This window comes from Rhincodon typus, chromosome 3, assembly GCF_021869965.1.
Source record: "Rhincodon typus isolate 14 chromosome 3, sRhiTyp1.1, whole genome shotgun sequence".
Taxonomy (NCBI): domain Eukaryota; kingdom Metazoa; phylum Chordata; class Chondrichthyes; order Orectolobiformes; family Rhincodontidae; genus Rhincodon; species Rhincodon typus.
Genome location: NC_063334.1, coordinates 3,991,578 through 4,008,691, shown reverse-complemented (window position 1 = coordinate 4,008,691; position 17,114 = coordinate 3,991,578).

Sequence of the window (17,114 nt, the reverse complement as noted above, 5' to 3'; positions counted from 1 at the left end):
TCCCACAGCTACCTAGAATACACCTCCTCTCACCCACCTTCCTGCAAAAATGCCATCCCCTATTCCCAATTCCTTCGCCTCCACCGCATCTGCTCCCAGGATGAGGCATTCCACTCCCGTACATCTGAGATGTCCTCGTTTTTCAAGGACCGCAACTTCCCCCGCTCAGTGGTCGAGAACGCCGTCGACCGTGTCTCCTGCATTTACAGCAACTCATCCTTCACACCCCCTCCCCGCAATAACCAACAAAACAGAACCCCCTCGTCCTCACGTACCACCCCACCAACCTCCAGATCCAACGCATCATCTTCCAACACTTCCGCCATCTGCAATCCGACCCCACCACCAAAGACATTTTTCCCTTCCCACCCTTATCTGTTTTCCGAAGGGACCACTCTCTCCGTGACTCCCTCGTCCGCTCCATACTCCCCTCCAGCCCCACCACTTCAGGCACTTTTCCCTGCAACTGCAGGAAGTGTTACACCTGCCCCTACACCTCCCCCCTCACCTCCATCCAGGCCCCAAGAAGACTTTCCACATCAAGCAGATGTTCACCTGCACATCTGCTAATGTGGTATACTGTATCCACTGTTCCCGTTGTGGCCTCCTCTACATCGGGGAAACCAAGCGGAGGCTTGGGGACCGCTTTGTGGAACACCTACACTCGGTTCACACTAGACAACTGCACCTCCCAGTCGCGAACCATTTCAACTCCCCCTCTCCCTCCTCAGACGACATGTCCATCCTGGGCCTCCTGCAGTGCCACAACGATGCCATCTGAAGGTTGCAGGAACAGCACCTCATATTTTACTTGGGAACCCTGCAGCCCAATGGTATCAATGTGGACTTCACAAGCTTCAAAATCTCCCCTCCCCCTACTGCATCCCAAAGCCAGCCCAGCTTGTCCACGCCTCCCTAACCTGTCCTTCCTCCCACCTCAAGCCCCACCCCCATCTCCCACCTACTAGCCTCATCCCGCCCCCTTGACCTGTCCGTCCTCCCTGGACTGACCTATCCCCTCCCGAACTCCCCACCTACACTCACTTTTACTGGCTCCATCCCCGCCTCTTTGACCTGTCTGTCTCCTCTCCACCTATCTTCTCCTCTATCCATCTTCTATCCGCCTCCCCCTCTCTCCCTATCTATTTCAGAACCCCATTCCACTCCCTCATTTCTGAAGAAGGGTCTAGGCCCGAAACGTCAGCTTTCCTGCTCCTCTGATGCTGCTTGGCCTGCTGTGTTCATCCAGCTCTACACCTTGTTATCTCAGATTCTCCAGCATCTGCAGTTCCTACTATCTCTGAAACAATCACTTTCTACAGGATTTTGATGGACTAGATTAAGGATGATATCAATTAAGTCAAAATGACTAATTTAGATCACCTGAAAAATAGCAAATAGCATATGGTTATGTGGCAACATTTTATAATATTCCAATTAAACATGGCTTAAATGAAACTGCAGACAAATTAACTGTATAATTAGCACAAATATCAGCATACAATTTTGGTCTTCCTCCCCAAGAGAAGATTATAGAATCATTGTAAAATCCCTACATGCAGGCTATTTGGCCCATTAAGTCCACAACGACCCTCTGAAGAGCATCCCACCCAGACCCACCCTCTCTACTCTAACCATGTAAACTTGCATTTCCATTGACTAACCCACCTAGCCTGCACATCCCTGGACTTTATCAGCAATTTAGCCATGGCCAATCCACCTAACCTGAACATCTTTGGACTGTGGGAGGAAACTGGAGCACCCAGATGAAACCCACACAGACACGGGAGAACGTGCAAACGGTACACAAATAGTCGCCCTAGGGTAGAATTGAACCTGGCTCCCTGGCGCTATGAGGCAACTGTGCTAACCAGTGAGCCACCGTGCTGTGCATGTACTTGCCACAGAGGGAGTTCAGCAAAAGTCCCACTGTGGGGATGACAGAGGGGACAGATTGGTTCAATTGGGCCTGTATTGACTAGAGCCTAGGAAAATGAGGGGATCTGATTGAAACAAAATTCTAACAGAGCTAGACAGGCGAGACGTAGGAAGGATGTTTCTCCTTGCTGGGAGCTTAGAACCGGGGTCACAGTCTCAGGGTATAAAGGTAACCCATTTAGGACTGAGATGAGGAAAGATTTCTTTACTCAGAAGGTGGTCAACCAGTAGAATTTGTGACAGAATGCTGTGGACTCTTGAGTACATGCAAGAATGAGATTGATAACTTTTTAGAAATGAAAGGCTTTGAGGGGCTTGGAAAGGAAATGGGATCAATTCAAAACGACCTTCACTGTTTCCTAGTTTCTATCATTTTTTTTAAACACAAAATAAATGGTATAATTCTACTAAATATAGTGATTTTGTATTTGTTATTTAGACAGCCTTGCCCGATTGCATCACAGTTGGAAAACAGCAGAACTTTTTATATAATTTCTAACTGTACACACAGTTCTGCTTAGCAAAGAGAAAAGCAACATTTAATTCTCCTTCTAAAAATCACCAAATTGAGGTTCAAAAGTTGGTTTTGCATTGGTTCAACCAATACTATCTGGAGTTCTCACAGTCCATGCAAAAGGCCAACCAACATCACTTTAGTACAATACTGTACTACAATTGTTGGAGTGTTGCAACAAAAATACTTCACAGCAGCACCAAACAATAGCAAAACAAATTTAGTCAACAACTTGCAATTCCCTGACATGGCAACTCACGTCCCAAATGAAAATTGTCAGAACAATGAGACAATATTAATAGCATAATTGATCTTCACTTAAAACATTAACTTAAGATTACAATACTAAACCAATACTTACTGCTATTGAGGTACACTGGTGCACATGCTTGAATTTATAAGATGTCTGTTTAGATATTTTATTAGGTATTAATTTACAACATTATCACTATATTGCCACTGAAATGGATTAATTACTCCAATGGGTCAGTTGCACATGCATCACTGATTACTGACTGACTTTCTCCAGTCAACTAGCATTCAAAAAATGCTACCTTAGAGTCATCACAAAACATACTGGCAAGTCTATTTAGCAGATTCCTGCCATCATTCCTCCGCGAGAACTCAAAGTTACCACAGGTCCGAAGAAAAAGATCAGAAGTGTTCTTATTTGGACGCAGGTAGTTGGAATCCAGAAACTTTTCCTACAGGCAGTCACCAAAGCAGAAACTATGCAACTTGCAACAAAATTGGCAAAGGATACAGGAAACAAATATGGGACCAGAATCAGTTTGATTGACTCTACTTAAGGAAATGGCACTCACTCAGACTCAAAAGGTTGAATTACATCTTCTCTGTTACAATTCTATTATTCCATAAAAGCCAAACAAAAACAGTTCACACTATGAAAACTGTTCACAGATTTTGAATATACCTCATCAATCTTTTAACCTTCTATGTTTGAAGAATACCTCCATTTCTTTCTACTACGCAAGCCCTTCCAGGTGCCATTCTAGTAAATATTTTCAATGTCCTTTCTTTAGTCACGACATTTTCCCCTACCTTTGACAACTCCACGTTGACTTTGAATTATTAGTTCATGCTTTTCTAGTTGTCGAATTATTTTGTTCCAGGTTGTCTCAGTTTTTACACCACCAAATTTAGGTTTATTTGGCCTGTAGTTGCTGCATTTCTTCCTATTCATTTAAATAAGACTATCACATTCCAGTCCTCTGGTACAACTCACATTTTCAAGGTAAACAGAAAGATTGCAGCTACAGCCTTGGTAATTTCTATCTTTATTTCTCTCACAACCTAGGATATACCTCATCCACGCTGGACAACATCATTGCTTCTCAGTATCTGCTTTTTGTTTTGCCTGTCCAATATTGCTGCTGCTACTTTTGTTGTTACATTGATATTATCCTCTTTTCTAATGAAGGGAGATACAGGGTATTTCATTCAATATCACAGGCCATGCCTTCGGCCTCCTCAAAATAATTTTCTTTTCGGACCCTAATCAACACCAGCCTCCCCATGATTTCCTTTTAAGCTGCTGTCTTGTTTTATATCACTGTACTTCTGTAATCAGATTGAATCTCTACTGGATACAATTATCATAAAACTCCTTCACTCCAACTTATTCTAACTGCTACTTTTAATCATTCAGGAATCTTTACCTTTGAATGCCCTTCTTTTCCCACCCACAAGATAGGCTCAAACCTCCACTCAGCATCAGGACTCACTGCTTTTGGCATTGCAGAGAAAACTGCGCACTTACCTGGCTATGTTTAAAAAGGGTCCAACTTCTGATGCAGCATCCAGAAGAGGTTGCTCAGCGCAGGAATCTATGTGGAAACCTGCAGAGAGGATCAGGGCAGAAGACATCTTTACGGCACTAACTGCCCCAAGGTCCAGTCTAAACATTAGCAAATGAGTACGTGGGTGAGGTCAGTCAGGTTTGGTTTGGTTTGGTTTGGAGGTTAGTTGGGTTTTGTCAGGTGCAGGGGCAGAGGCAGTCAGTCATCAAAACAGGTCTGGTCGGTGGCAGGAGGTAGCTACACATGTTAGACTAGGGTTTTTTTTTCTGTCTAATATATACTGGGTGTAATTATCAAGCTAAGTCCCATGGTACTATCCCTAACAGAGTCGCAGACATTCATGTAATCCTAAGAAACAGACAATTGCCCATCAGAAGCTTAAACTTCTCAGGCAACTCCCACAGGTGATCAGGACTTAAAACAGGATCCCAACATGCATTCAGTCTCCAACAATCCAGAGACCAGACTGTGACCCAAAGTGCCTAATAAACCTAAAATATCATCCTCTCCCAAGGCTCCTAGTCAATGTACACTTAGCAAAGCAAAAATATTTACAATAAAAAGCCAACAATTTTCTATGAATAGGTTAAAACATAACCTCTTGCATACAACTACTGAAAAATGAGAACACAATAAATCACAAAAGTAGTACTTTTTTTTAAACCATATACAGACTGAAAAGCAATTTATTGGAGAACCTGAACAGAACTCAGATTATCATTTAGAAGGCCTTAACTTTAGGAACAAGGTATAACTTGCAAGCAAATATTGCAATGATTTCAAATTGTTATTTCAAAGTGCTAAATTATTTCAAATTGTTTCTCTAGCGTTTCACCTATGAGGTGAAAGCAATTTCCTGTATGCAAGGAGTTCAACAAATAAGGAAGTCAATTAAAGTCATAAATCAAAATAAACTGTGCTACATCTTTATTGTACTCCAGAATTCCAATTGGTACAGGATAACAGGAGCCCACTTTATACAGTCTTGCATTTGTTTACCAAGAGAAACAGTACAAACCAACACCGCCTAACTAAATTACACCAGTTATAATAAGCATTTCTTTATGTGCATTCAAGCAAAATCCCAACTGCAGGGAGAAGGCAGGGAATGGCACAAGGTGAAAATGCTTGCTCAGAAAGCCAGTGCAGATACGATGAGCCAATAACCACCTGCTGCACTGTACTGATTCTGTCATTAATGCTCTCTATCTGCATTTAATTAAACACAATTGATCAATAAACTTTAATGTATTAAACATAATATTTCTATGTTACTGATTGCGCATAAAATTAGGAAAAAATACTAGTTGAGAAGGGCTCAGGTTGAGTGTATTTGGAGCTTTTAATCAAAATTGTTCCAGCATCAAGTTACAAAGGAATATTTATTCTTTCTAGCCTTAACATCTTAACGTTGCAATCCGGTACTTAACTGCTCCTCCCATTTTTCTGACTGTATTAATATAGCCACATGGTAATTTTCATTTTTGAAAAATAAGAAATTTTATCATTTCCTTCATCATTTTCTGTTTATTTCACAGTTCCAGTATTTGCAATGTTTTGTATATAAAGTCTACAATTCTCAATAGGACCTATGGGTTTTTAAAATGTCAAAATGGGTTTTCCTATCAATAAATAAAATTAAACAGCCCCTGCAGAATTAAGTCCAAAATCACAAAAAGCCACCACGTTGGTCCAATGTCAAAAATTATTGCAGCTGCGAATCAAACTCTCACCTGGGTATTACAAATCAATATTTGTTTTTTATTTTTAAACAATAATTATCCAGCAGGACATCTATGAAAATCATACAAATATTTCTGCTCAGTCACAGAATAAACTGACAACACCTATTGCTTCTCAGGGTCTTTGGTTATGTAAAAACAAAACTGCTCTACAATTCTCAATTTCTAATATTAATGATTTTAAATATTTCGCACTTAAAAAAATTTTGATACATCAGTTAAAATCATTAACAATTTCTGCAATATCTGGTTAGAAAGTAAAACAAGAAAAGGAAAAGCCAAAAAGACAACCATGCTGAGAGTTTGTGCTGGCCAGTGTATGCAAATTTTGCATTACTCATCCTATTATTAAAAAGGAGCTTTGATGACAATACGATCCTAGAATCAGATCAACTGCAGCAAAGACTTTCTTTAAGAACTCTGTCTTGCACGGCAAGCAGTTGGTACAGTGGCAAGTCACCATTCACTTCTGGATTATAGTAATTTAAAAAGACAAATGTACTGTGCAGCAGAAAACATCTGTGCCCTATCCACCCCTTTGCCCTAAAAGGTGTCTTTCTGTGTAAGCTTGCACAGAATACAAGTTTCTCCTTGTTTATGCAAAGTCTCAGACTCCAGATAATTCTGCACTGCGTACTTATTAAATGTAGCTTTTTGTACATGAGTGACCTTAACTTACTGCTCGATTCTTTCACTTTTAGCTGGAATTCGTCAGACTGAGTTTCAATTGCATTTAGAATGCAAACATGGAACTGGTTTCTCATACAGTATTTACTTTGGAAAGCATAGTTCAACAATAACTTGGTCATTGACTCAAAAATGCTATCAGTTACAGGTATGCCTGGCTATTTACACTAAGAAGTGCAGTTGACAGAGGGGTGCCTGCTGCTTGCTTGAAGTCTAGAATGTGAAAAGCAACCTCAGATGTTACACAGAATGACAATTCAGTAGTAAAGCTACAGTAAGTGCTGTATAAGGCACTCACCATCACCTCGCATTACCAACAAACACAAACAATGCACACCTGGATGTGCAGTGACAACTCCTCTGCCTCTACCTTAGTATTCAGACTTTCAATGAAAAGCAAAGTCAGGCAAAATGAATTCATACACTATCACTGTGCTGTTGGGCATTTTTTCATTGCTAACTTGGCATATGCAGGCTCAAAGCAACCATTTCAGAGCAGTGAACAATCAGAGATAAATGTGTAGTAAGTACATTCCAGAGTCTCAACATTTGTGTATACTTGATACGTACTGCCATATTCCAATGTACTTAATATTTTATTTTGCTCATACCAAGGGTGGATCAACACTAATTTAATAACATTTAACCTAGGCCTAGTTAACCGTGAAAAACCAAAGGAGTTCAGTAAGTCAGTGACTGAATTAGTCCGTATTAAAATATTCCTGTTAGTGACCTAAGCTGATTTTTCTTTTGGCAGGTGGGGGGGGTGGGATGGGGAAACAACTGTGTCCGCCAATATTGTAAACAAGTCCTCAATGCGTCTTTCGTTCCTAAAGTCCAAGTGCTACAATCTTGGTGGGAATTGTGCACTGGAATTTAACCTCCACTATTCTGCAATTCATCACAAATCTGAAAAATAAACAATTTAATCTGTAGGATGTTAACATTTGCCTGTGGCCACTATCTATGATAAAAGGAACTCAACAGGTTCCATCAACAAGAAAATATCTACTGAAAACAAACTTATTCTTCAACAAACTTCAAAAACAAATTCAAATTACTACTATGCAATTTAAGCTATACTAAACTTCCAAACACATGTTCATTCACAAATACACAAGAAAAGAAACAGATGGTCAGAGAAAAATACTACGGGTGGAAACTGCAGGCACGTAAAAAGACATTCTGCAGATCAAAAGGCAAGACAGAAGAGCAGAATGATGATCTCAGTTCTTTTTATGTTTATCAACATTATGTTGTCTGCAGTGCGAAAATTAATCTTCAATTCAATAGCCAAGTGAACCTAAGTTTTCTCTTGTATAAGAACTCCTTTTTTTTGTCAGAGTCCCTGACATTTGTGTTCGTTCACTGTCAGCTACAAAGAGATGTTTGTCATCCACTGGCCTCTGGATTCTGGCTACACTGTCTTAGAGGTCTGTGAAAACTGCAACTCTAAAAGCAAATCCAAACACTGCTGCCAGGCAGTTTTTCCTCAATTCAGAAGCTAGTCTATCTCAAAGAAACAACCTCACTGTTACTTTCTGGAGCAATCTTGTTCAGCTAAAGTATACTCATCATTCATGGATTCGCTATCTGCAGATCAGTATACCCGCGAGGTCAGCCTTAAACCCTACTTCTTCACTTATAAATTCATTCGGTATAATCACATGGTCTTGCATGGTAGACAGAAGACTTACATGGTAGCAGTATCCACATTTTGTTATTCTTGGGAAATCCATGCCCCTATCTTGCAGATGAGGATTTGGTGTACATCACACAAAAACACTTAACATTCAAGTTGCAAAAAACTTCCCTGGTACTTTTAAAGTTATATAATATTGCCCAACTTTGATTTTCCAATTTGAAGTCCAAAAGGAAACACATGAAATCCTTACACAAGTTAACATGTCTTTATGGATGTATTTTACATTAAAGGAGGCAAAATAAAACCAAGAATGCACATTACAACATTGAACGTAATCTACTTCCATTTACTTAAAAGTGCTGTAGAAAATTATGTAGCTGCTACCTTCAGCCAACAATGCAGTAATGTTGCTTTCAGAAACCAATTTTGTATATCTTGAAACTGATTTGCAGATCTAGTTTGCCAAACAAGTTTCTCAGCAGTCCATGAGGTACTGGTGTCAAGCATGTGGCAATACATGGTAAACAACTAGGCACCAATACAGTTTAGCAATCAGTACTCAAATTTTGGGGTTCACAAATTCAAATGTGAATGTAGCAACGGGTATGAGATTCACGAGTTCTACTTTAAATTGAGACCGTCTTATCTCTGGACAGTTTTCACAATATTCAAATTATGCTACATTCGTTTTTATCTGACACATATTGATGGTTTTCTTTTGAATGAAATATGTAGCAGCAACTGGCCTCAGGATTTGTTTTAGATCCTTCTCTAAAAATCACCATCTAACACCTCTGGAATCATGCACATGTACAAAGGGACACGCAGGAGAAGCTAGATCTGTTCATGATACCGCACGATTGAATTCTCAGCACCAATATTTAGTCTTACACATTAAAAAGACAGACATCTGGACAAAGAACAGAAGATCCCCTAACACGAGATGGTCACTGAGAAAGGACGAGAGGAAAATGTAAATACAATAATGTATTGCATCCCTACATCTATTAATGACACATAATTCAGTTTATTGTACTTTACATTCCTTCTGGGTTTGTTACAATGGCTATTACAAGCACAGTGATGAGACAGACCAGAACTCGAAAGGGAAAATGGCCTGAATTTGACAGATTCAGCAGAATCATTTTAATTATAGCTTAATCATGCTATCAGACCAGTAGGAGCTTTCCTGGGTATCTGGTCAGATCAAAGATTTCAAAATTTGATATTTCGCAGTACAGCAGTAATTCAGTCCTTTAGTTTGGATATAACCAACACAAGTAAAGTAGTATTTGGACAAACTACGTCCAGAATTGCTGACTAAAGAACAGTAGCATTAATGTACATGCACTATTAGTGCGCAGGTAACCAATGAGCTACAATTGGCCACAAATAATAGAATACTTTGTGCACCTCTGCTTTTAGCCTCATGTAAACCAAGTTTACCAAATTATCTGTTGTGCTTCAAAGAAATGCTACATTTGTGTTGGTACGGGCATGGGCGTGTTGCAGGATGGAAAATGGAGGTATTCCCATGGATTTGTGTGTAGTGAAGTAATAATCAGCAGGATGCTCACAACCATATTAATGGATGCTTGCAATTATGACATTAAGGCCCTATCATTGATTCTCAGAGTTGAGACACACCAACGCCAGAATAAAATAGCAACATCACTTGTGAGCTGGTGTGTGCCACCATGATGAACAGTGGCCATAGGCAACAACACCTGAAATAACACCACCAGCTGATAACCAACTCACATGTGGCACTTATTGTAAAACATGCCTCTAACAGACTGGTCTTTTCACCAAAACCGCACCAAATGAAACTATTTTGCATTCAACCAATTTGCTTCATGTTCTTCAAGTTATGTAGGTGGAAGTATACTGAAAATTGTTAAAACATATTAAACACACCACAGAAAAGTTACAGGTCTAATGCAAGAACTGTCTGTAATAACGAAACTCATTATCATGCAAAGCTATTCAACTATTCCAGACGAGAAAGGGGACAATTCAAACTGCAGAAATGTACTCCTGCGGGTTTTAAGGGTATTCTACTACTTTCTGCTTCATTTCTCCTTTCTTAAACCTCTTTTTGTCCTCCACGTTTTATTAAGAGGATGTGGATATCATTGACACGCCAGCATTTATTGCCCATCTCCAACTGCCCTCAGGAAGGTTGCAACGAGTTATGTTCATGAACCACTGCTATTCACATATTGTTGTTGTACACACAGTGCTGTTAGGAAAGGAATGCCAGGATTTTAACCCAATGAAAGTGCTAGTTCCAAATCAGGATGATGTATGGTTTGGAGAGCAAGTTACAGGTGGTCTTGTTTCCATATATATGCTTCTCTTCTCCTTTTAGGTAGCAGACATTAAAAGAAGAGGGGTTTTGGCATGTTCCTGTAGTGCATTTGTAGATGTTCCACACCACTATTCACAAAAGATTTACAAGGATGGTACCAGGGTTGGAGGGGGCGGAGTTATAGAGAAAGGGTGAATAAGCACACGCTATTTTCCCTGACGTATCGGAGGCTGAAGGGTAACCTTACAGAGGGGCATGGATAGGGTGAATAGTCAAGGTCTTTTCCTGAGGGTAGGAGAGTCCAAAACTAGAGGATATAGATTTAAGATAAGAGGGGAAAAATTTAAAAGGGACCTAAGAGGCAACTTTTTCATTCAGAAGGTGGTGTACGTATGGAACGAACCCACCAGAGAAAATGGTGCAGGCTGGTACAATTACAACATTTAAAAGGTGTCTGGATTGGTATATGAACAGGAAGGGTTTGGAGGGATACGGGCCAAATGCTGACAAATGGGACTAGATTAATTTAAGACATCTGGTCAGCATGGACAAGTTGGACCGAAGGGTCTGATTCCGTGCTGTGACTCTATGACATTGTAAGCGGTGGATGGAATGAATGCTTAATGTGGCAGATAGGATGTCAAGAACTTCAGTTATCTAAGCAATTCTATCACACTCTTTAACATGTAGATGGAAACATACTTTAAGAATGGGTCAAAAGACAAAAGTAACTTGCTGCAGAATTCCTATTCTGACTTATTATAGTCAAAATAATTACATAGTTTGACCAGAAACCTAACTAACCCCAGGCAGTTGATGGTGGGGCACTCAGCAATAAACATTCCAAATAATGTCGAGAGAAAGTGATGTTTAGATTCTTTCTTGTGGGGAGATGGGACCAGCACTTTGCAAATGTTTTTTGCCACTGTTCAGCCAAAGCCTGAATGTTGTCCGGGTCTTGCTGCATGTGGACAGAGTGCTTCAGTACTTGAGTAGCATTTCTTTCTGGACCTAACTAACTCTGAGACATCACACTTTGTTCTCAGTAATTCCGTTTTTTACCCCTGTATCCTTAAATCTCATTAAGGAGACTGACTAATGGGCCTGTCAGCTCAGACTCCAAACAATTTGTGACACCAAAAGCTTTAAGTTAAAAGATATGGGAAAAAAAGAAATCTAACAAACAGGACACACCATGAGATACTTTGCTCCAGCAAATTCTGTGACATTTTACAGTTAGATGCATTCCATTGTGAACTGTATTAGCGACACAAACAAGACCAGCAGGCACATGGGAACACCACCAACTAAAAGTAACACACCAAGCTAAATTCAAACTATACCACTTTCCCTTCACTACCAAGAGTCTGGGAATACTCTCCTTTTTAGCATTGAGTATAGCAACATCTCACTGATTACAATAGCTTCAGATGTCATGTCACTACCACCTTCTCAATGGCACTTACGGATGGGCATTAAATACTGGCCTTAGCAGCACTCATGCCCCATGAATAAATGTGCATATTAGTTACGTTCCTCCAGAACAGCCAGAATACCTAATTCCACCAAGCTGCTGAGATTTGTTTCAATTTTAAAATCAGGTTGAGAAATAGACCCGTGAACGGCTGTCACCAATTTGTTGAGTTGAAACGGATGCAGGCAGTTAACTGGCTGTCATCGTTCTCAATAGCACGTCTCTACGAGAGTCCATTTCTCCTCCTATACTGCATTTGTTTTTCCCTTACATTGGTATTCTTGCAAATTGTCCTGTTGAGTGCAAGATGGAAAGTTTTGAGAAAATGTTTTTTTTCCAGCAATACTCTAAGTTCTGTACTACCAAATGACTAAATATCTCCACTTCTCATTTACATAGATAGACAACTAATGTACATTTTAAAACTCTGACAAACAGAATTTTCATGCAAGCGATGCAATGAGCAAAGTGTAATTTTATTTTGTTTCCTAATTTAGGAAACTGAGAAAACATGACCTACAATTTTTCAAGTGATTATACAACTGAACTCCAAAGTAGAAAACTGTTATGTTGCAGGAGAAAAAAAAATTAGATTGGGAAGAAGGAAATGGCCAGTCAGGCCCATAAGCCAGATCTGCCATTCAATCTGTAAAGTATCTGCTTTAGTTCTACAAAGGCATTAAGGGTTACAATCTCAATACCAAGATTGGTTAATTTTCCCATTAACATAATTTTGGGGAGAAAGAGATTTTCACTATTCATAGTATGAATCTTTCCTAGAGTCACCCTTCAAAGTCTAAACTCTAATTTTAAGGTTATACCACTTGCTCTGAACTTCCCCACAAGAGGAAATAGTTTCTCACTACCTACCCCACAAATACCTTTAACCATCTTAAACACCTCAATTATGCAAGGTATTATCTTCTACACACAAAGGAATATAAACCTAGTGTATGCAAACTGTCCTCATAATTTAACCCTTTTAGCACACTTTTATTGAATCTGTACTATACTCACAAAGGTCAATACATCCTTCCTGACATACCTGCCCAGAACCGAATGCAATGTTTTATATGGGTCTAACTAGATATCCCTTTTGTATTTCTCTTGCTGCACTCTTACTAAGGATGTCAATGCCATGTACCAATGCTGGAAAAGAAGTTTACAACAACTGAATTATGCATCCTCAGTGGAGCTAATATTCTCCAGGCTATCTCCTAGCGCCCTAAGGTGGAATCCACAGGTGAACAACCAATGATGGGAGGGCTGCAACAAGCAATCAAATTGTTATAAAACAACAAAGTCTGCAGCTCCAACGGCATTCCAGTTGACGTTTTCAAAGCTGATGAGTTTTGTTCATATCATACTCATTCTAATATTTGGGTAGAAAAATAATTCCTCTTTACTAACTTTAGGGATGCACCAATTGTAACTATCTTTAAGAAGGGAGATAAATAGCACTCTGGGAACCAAAGGTATTCCCTTCTTGTCCATAGCAGGGAAAACTGTGACATTCTCCTGATTGGCCAACAACTTGTGGGTGAAGAAATCCTCTCAGTGAGATGGTGTGGCTTTAGAACATCCAGATTAACCTCCAATGGTCTTTTTTGCCAGAAAAGTTCAAGAGAAACATTCAGACCACCAGGAACTCATCATTTCATTTATCAATCTGACCAAGCATTTTGATTCAGCAAACTATGCACTCCAAACATCCAAATATGCAAGAAGCTTCCTATTTGTCTCCAAGAGGATGTCCTCAGCCACAAGGAGTTGGCAATTGTAAGAATATCATGATTTTCCCTATTATAGAATCTTGAAGATACTTACAACTGTTACACGCTGAAGTCAGGAGAGGTTTTTTTAAACCCAAATCCATAAAAGTGAACAAATGCTTCATGATAATAATGACTACAAATGTCTTGAATGAGTGATCTGACAGATACCTTCAAAATCCAGAAGGATATCAAGCAAGGTTGCAAAATAGCTGATATACTACTTACAGTCTCCCTAGCCGTAACCTTAAGATCAATTGTTTTTTGATGTGCGTATTAACACTGCCTTGTTGGAAAAATTTTTAACCTGTCACCACTGTGAAAAAAAAACTCATCACCACAGACACATGAGCTACAGTTTGCAGACGACAGTGTCACTGTCCACTCTACAATAGATTGCAAGCTGTTCTCAATTATGTCAATTCTGCATAGATGAGATTCAGCCTACCTTGAGTGTTGCCAAACCAAAACTTGTGTCAAGCCACACCTGGTCAGTCAAATACTCTAATTCTTATACTTGCTGAAGGAGACACTGTGGACTACGTTGAGCCCTTCATAACTTCATGGCCACTTTTCTCAAAAGGCCACCATTGGCAAGGAGATCCAACACTGGATCAGCTGCACCAGCTCAGCCTTCTACTGACTGCAACAAGTACTGGACAAAAACAAATCACCATAAGTCAACAGGAGTTTTTATGTAAAGCAGCTGGGGTCACCACTGCAATGAGAACTACACTATGCACAGGAGACTGCAAAAAGGGCCAGAGAAATTCCCTCAATCTTATCTCTGCCACATTCTCAGGTTAAATAGAAGAACTGTTGAATACTCACTAGTGTCCTTATTGGAACCATCTCTACAAACATGCAGGCAAAACTCAACTATGAAGCACCGGATGTGGCCAAAAGTATCTCTCACACAAGATCCTGTTTTCTCAATTTTTAAATGGTCAGTTTTGGGTGAGGACAGAGAAAATATTTCAAAGACATCGGTAATCATAACAATGAGAAATTGCCCTAAAGTTAATAGAACACTTTGCATATCAAGTTCTTTGGTTCAGTTAAATCCATAATCTTTACTTTTTAAAAGTAATGACACAGAGGGCAAAACAAGGTGCAAGCTAGGATTTAATTTAGGAGATAATGAAAACTCAATATTTTAGGAACGTTTAGTTGTTCTCAGTTTGTGTGCTGTTTTCGCTTATTCAGATTTAGAGTGCAGAATCAGGAGACCATATACCTGCGTTGTGAATTAGGTTCACATGGGAAATTAATGAAGTGAAGAGAGTGCTTTAAGGAAGTTTCATTATAATTAAAGGTCGTTTTGCAGTTGCATTTATCAGCACTAACAAAGTTTATCAATAATTGCAAGACTCACTAGATCATAGAATCCCTACAGTTTGCAAACAGGCCCTTCAGCCCAACAAGTCCACACCGACCCTCAGAGCATCCCACCCGGACCCATCCCCCTATAACCCACCTAATCTACACATCCCTGAACACTACGGGCATTTTAGCATGGCCAAACCACCTAGCCTGCACATCTTTGGACTGTGGGAGAAAACCGGAGCACCTGGAGGAAACCCACGCAGACATGGGGAGAATGTGCAAACTCCACACAGAGTCACCTGAGGGTGGAATCGAACCTGGGTCCCTGGCACTGTGAGGCAGCAAATTAAGGCTAAGTAAAATAAACAAGTAAAGTTAAGGCAGGCAGGGCAGCTTGGTTGTATGGAAGGTTTGTCCTGTAGTATGTAGCAAATTATTGCCACTACTCATGACCTAGGTGACCATATGTCGCAACCAGAAGTGTCACCAAATGCAGAAACCTGAGCTCCAGCGGTAGTTGGAATCACTGCAGCACATCCAGAAGGCCGTGAGCTGTGGATAGTGTGTTCAGAGAAGCAGTCACATCACAGGATGGGAGCTTGGAAACAGAAAAGGAATGGATGACCACCAGACAGTCCAGGAGAACCAGGTCATTAAAGCAGGACTCCCCTGATATCCTGCTCACTAATTAGTTTTCCCCTTTGGACACCAGCAAGGGCATTGGTTCTTTGGAGGAGCCATGTTTATGACACTATGGTTGGCTCAAATATAGAGGAGAGGTTAAAAAAAAAAGGGCAAGAGTAGTAATGGTAAAGGATTCATTATTTTGGGGAATAAAAAGGCATTTTTGCAGCCTATCTGGTGCCTTTGGAAAATAGTGACCACAAAATTAAACTTCAAGTTTGAATGCGATATAGATCATTCTGAAACTAAGATTTTAGTCTTGAAGAATGGAAGTCAAGAAGATATGAAAGGCAAATTGACTATGGAGGATTGGGAAAATCCACTGAAGATTAGAACTAAAAGAAGATTTAATGATCAAGGACGTTGCAGGGTGGCTGCAATACATTCTTCTAGGGAAGGATTAACAGACAGAGGTGGTGGTCCACATCAGCAATGACATAGATATGAGGGGGAATGAGATACTGGAAGATGATTTCAGGGAGCTCTGAGGGAGAGAGAGAAGTAAGATCTCTACAGCTGTAGGATCAATTCCAGCCCCAAATGCTTGTGAACATAGAAACAGGAAAATTAAGCACTGAACATGTGACTAGGAAAAATCCATCAGATTTTGATTTAACTCAGTTAGCTGGATAGCTGGTTTTTAACGCAGAGTGACGGCAACAGCACGGGTTCAATTCCCACACCAGCTGAGGTTACATGAAGGATTCTCTTTCTCAACCTCTCCTCTCACCCGAGGTGTGGTGAACCTCAGATTAAACCACCACCACCACGTCTCTTGAATGAAAGAGCAGCCCTATAGTCTGGTAATACTTTGACAACTTTACCTTTTGGTAGACGAAATAGAAACGCAGAGTATTCCTTAAATGGTGAGGGGTTAGGAGGTGTGATGTCCAAACGGACCTGGGTTTTTTTGTACATTAGTCATTTAAAGTTAGCATGCAGGTGCAGCAAGCAATTAGGAAGGCAAATGGATTTCATCACAAGGGAGATGTGAGTGCAGAAATAAAAAGATGCCTTGCTAGAAATATATAAAACCTTACTGAGACCTCACCTGGAGTACTGTGTACAGTTTTGGTCCCCTTCTCAAAGGAAGGATATACTCGCTATAGAGGGAGTACAATGGAGATGAACCAGATGAATCCCTGGGAAGGCGGGACTGAGGTAGAGATTGAGGTGACGGAGTCTGTATTCCCTAGAATTC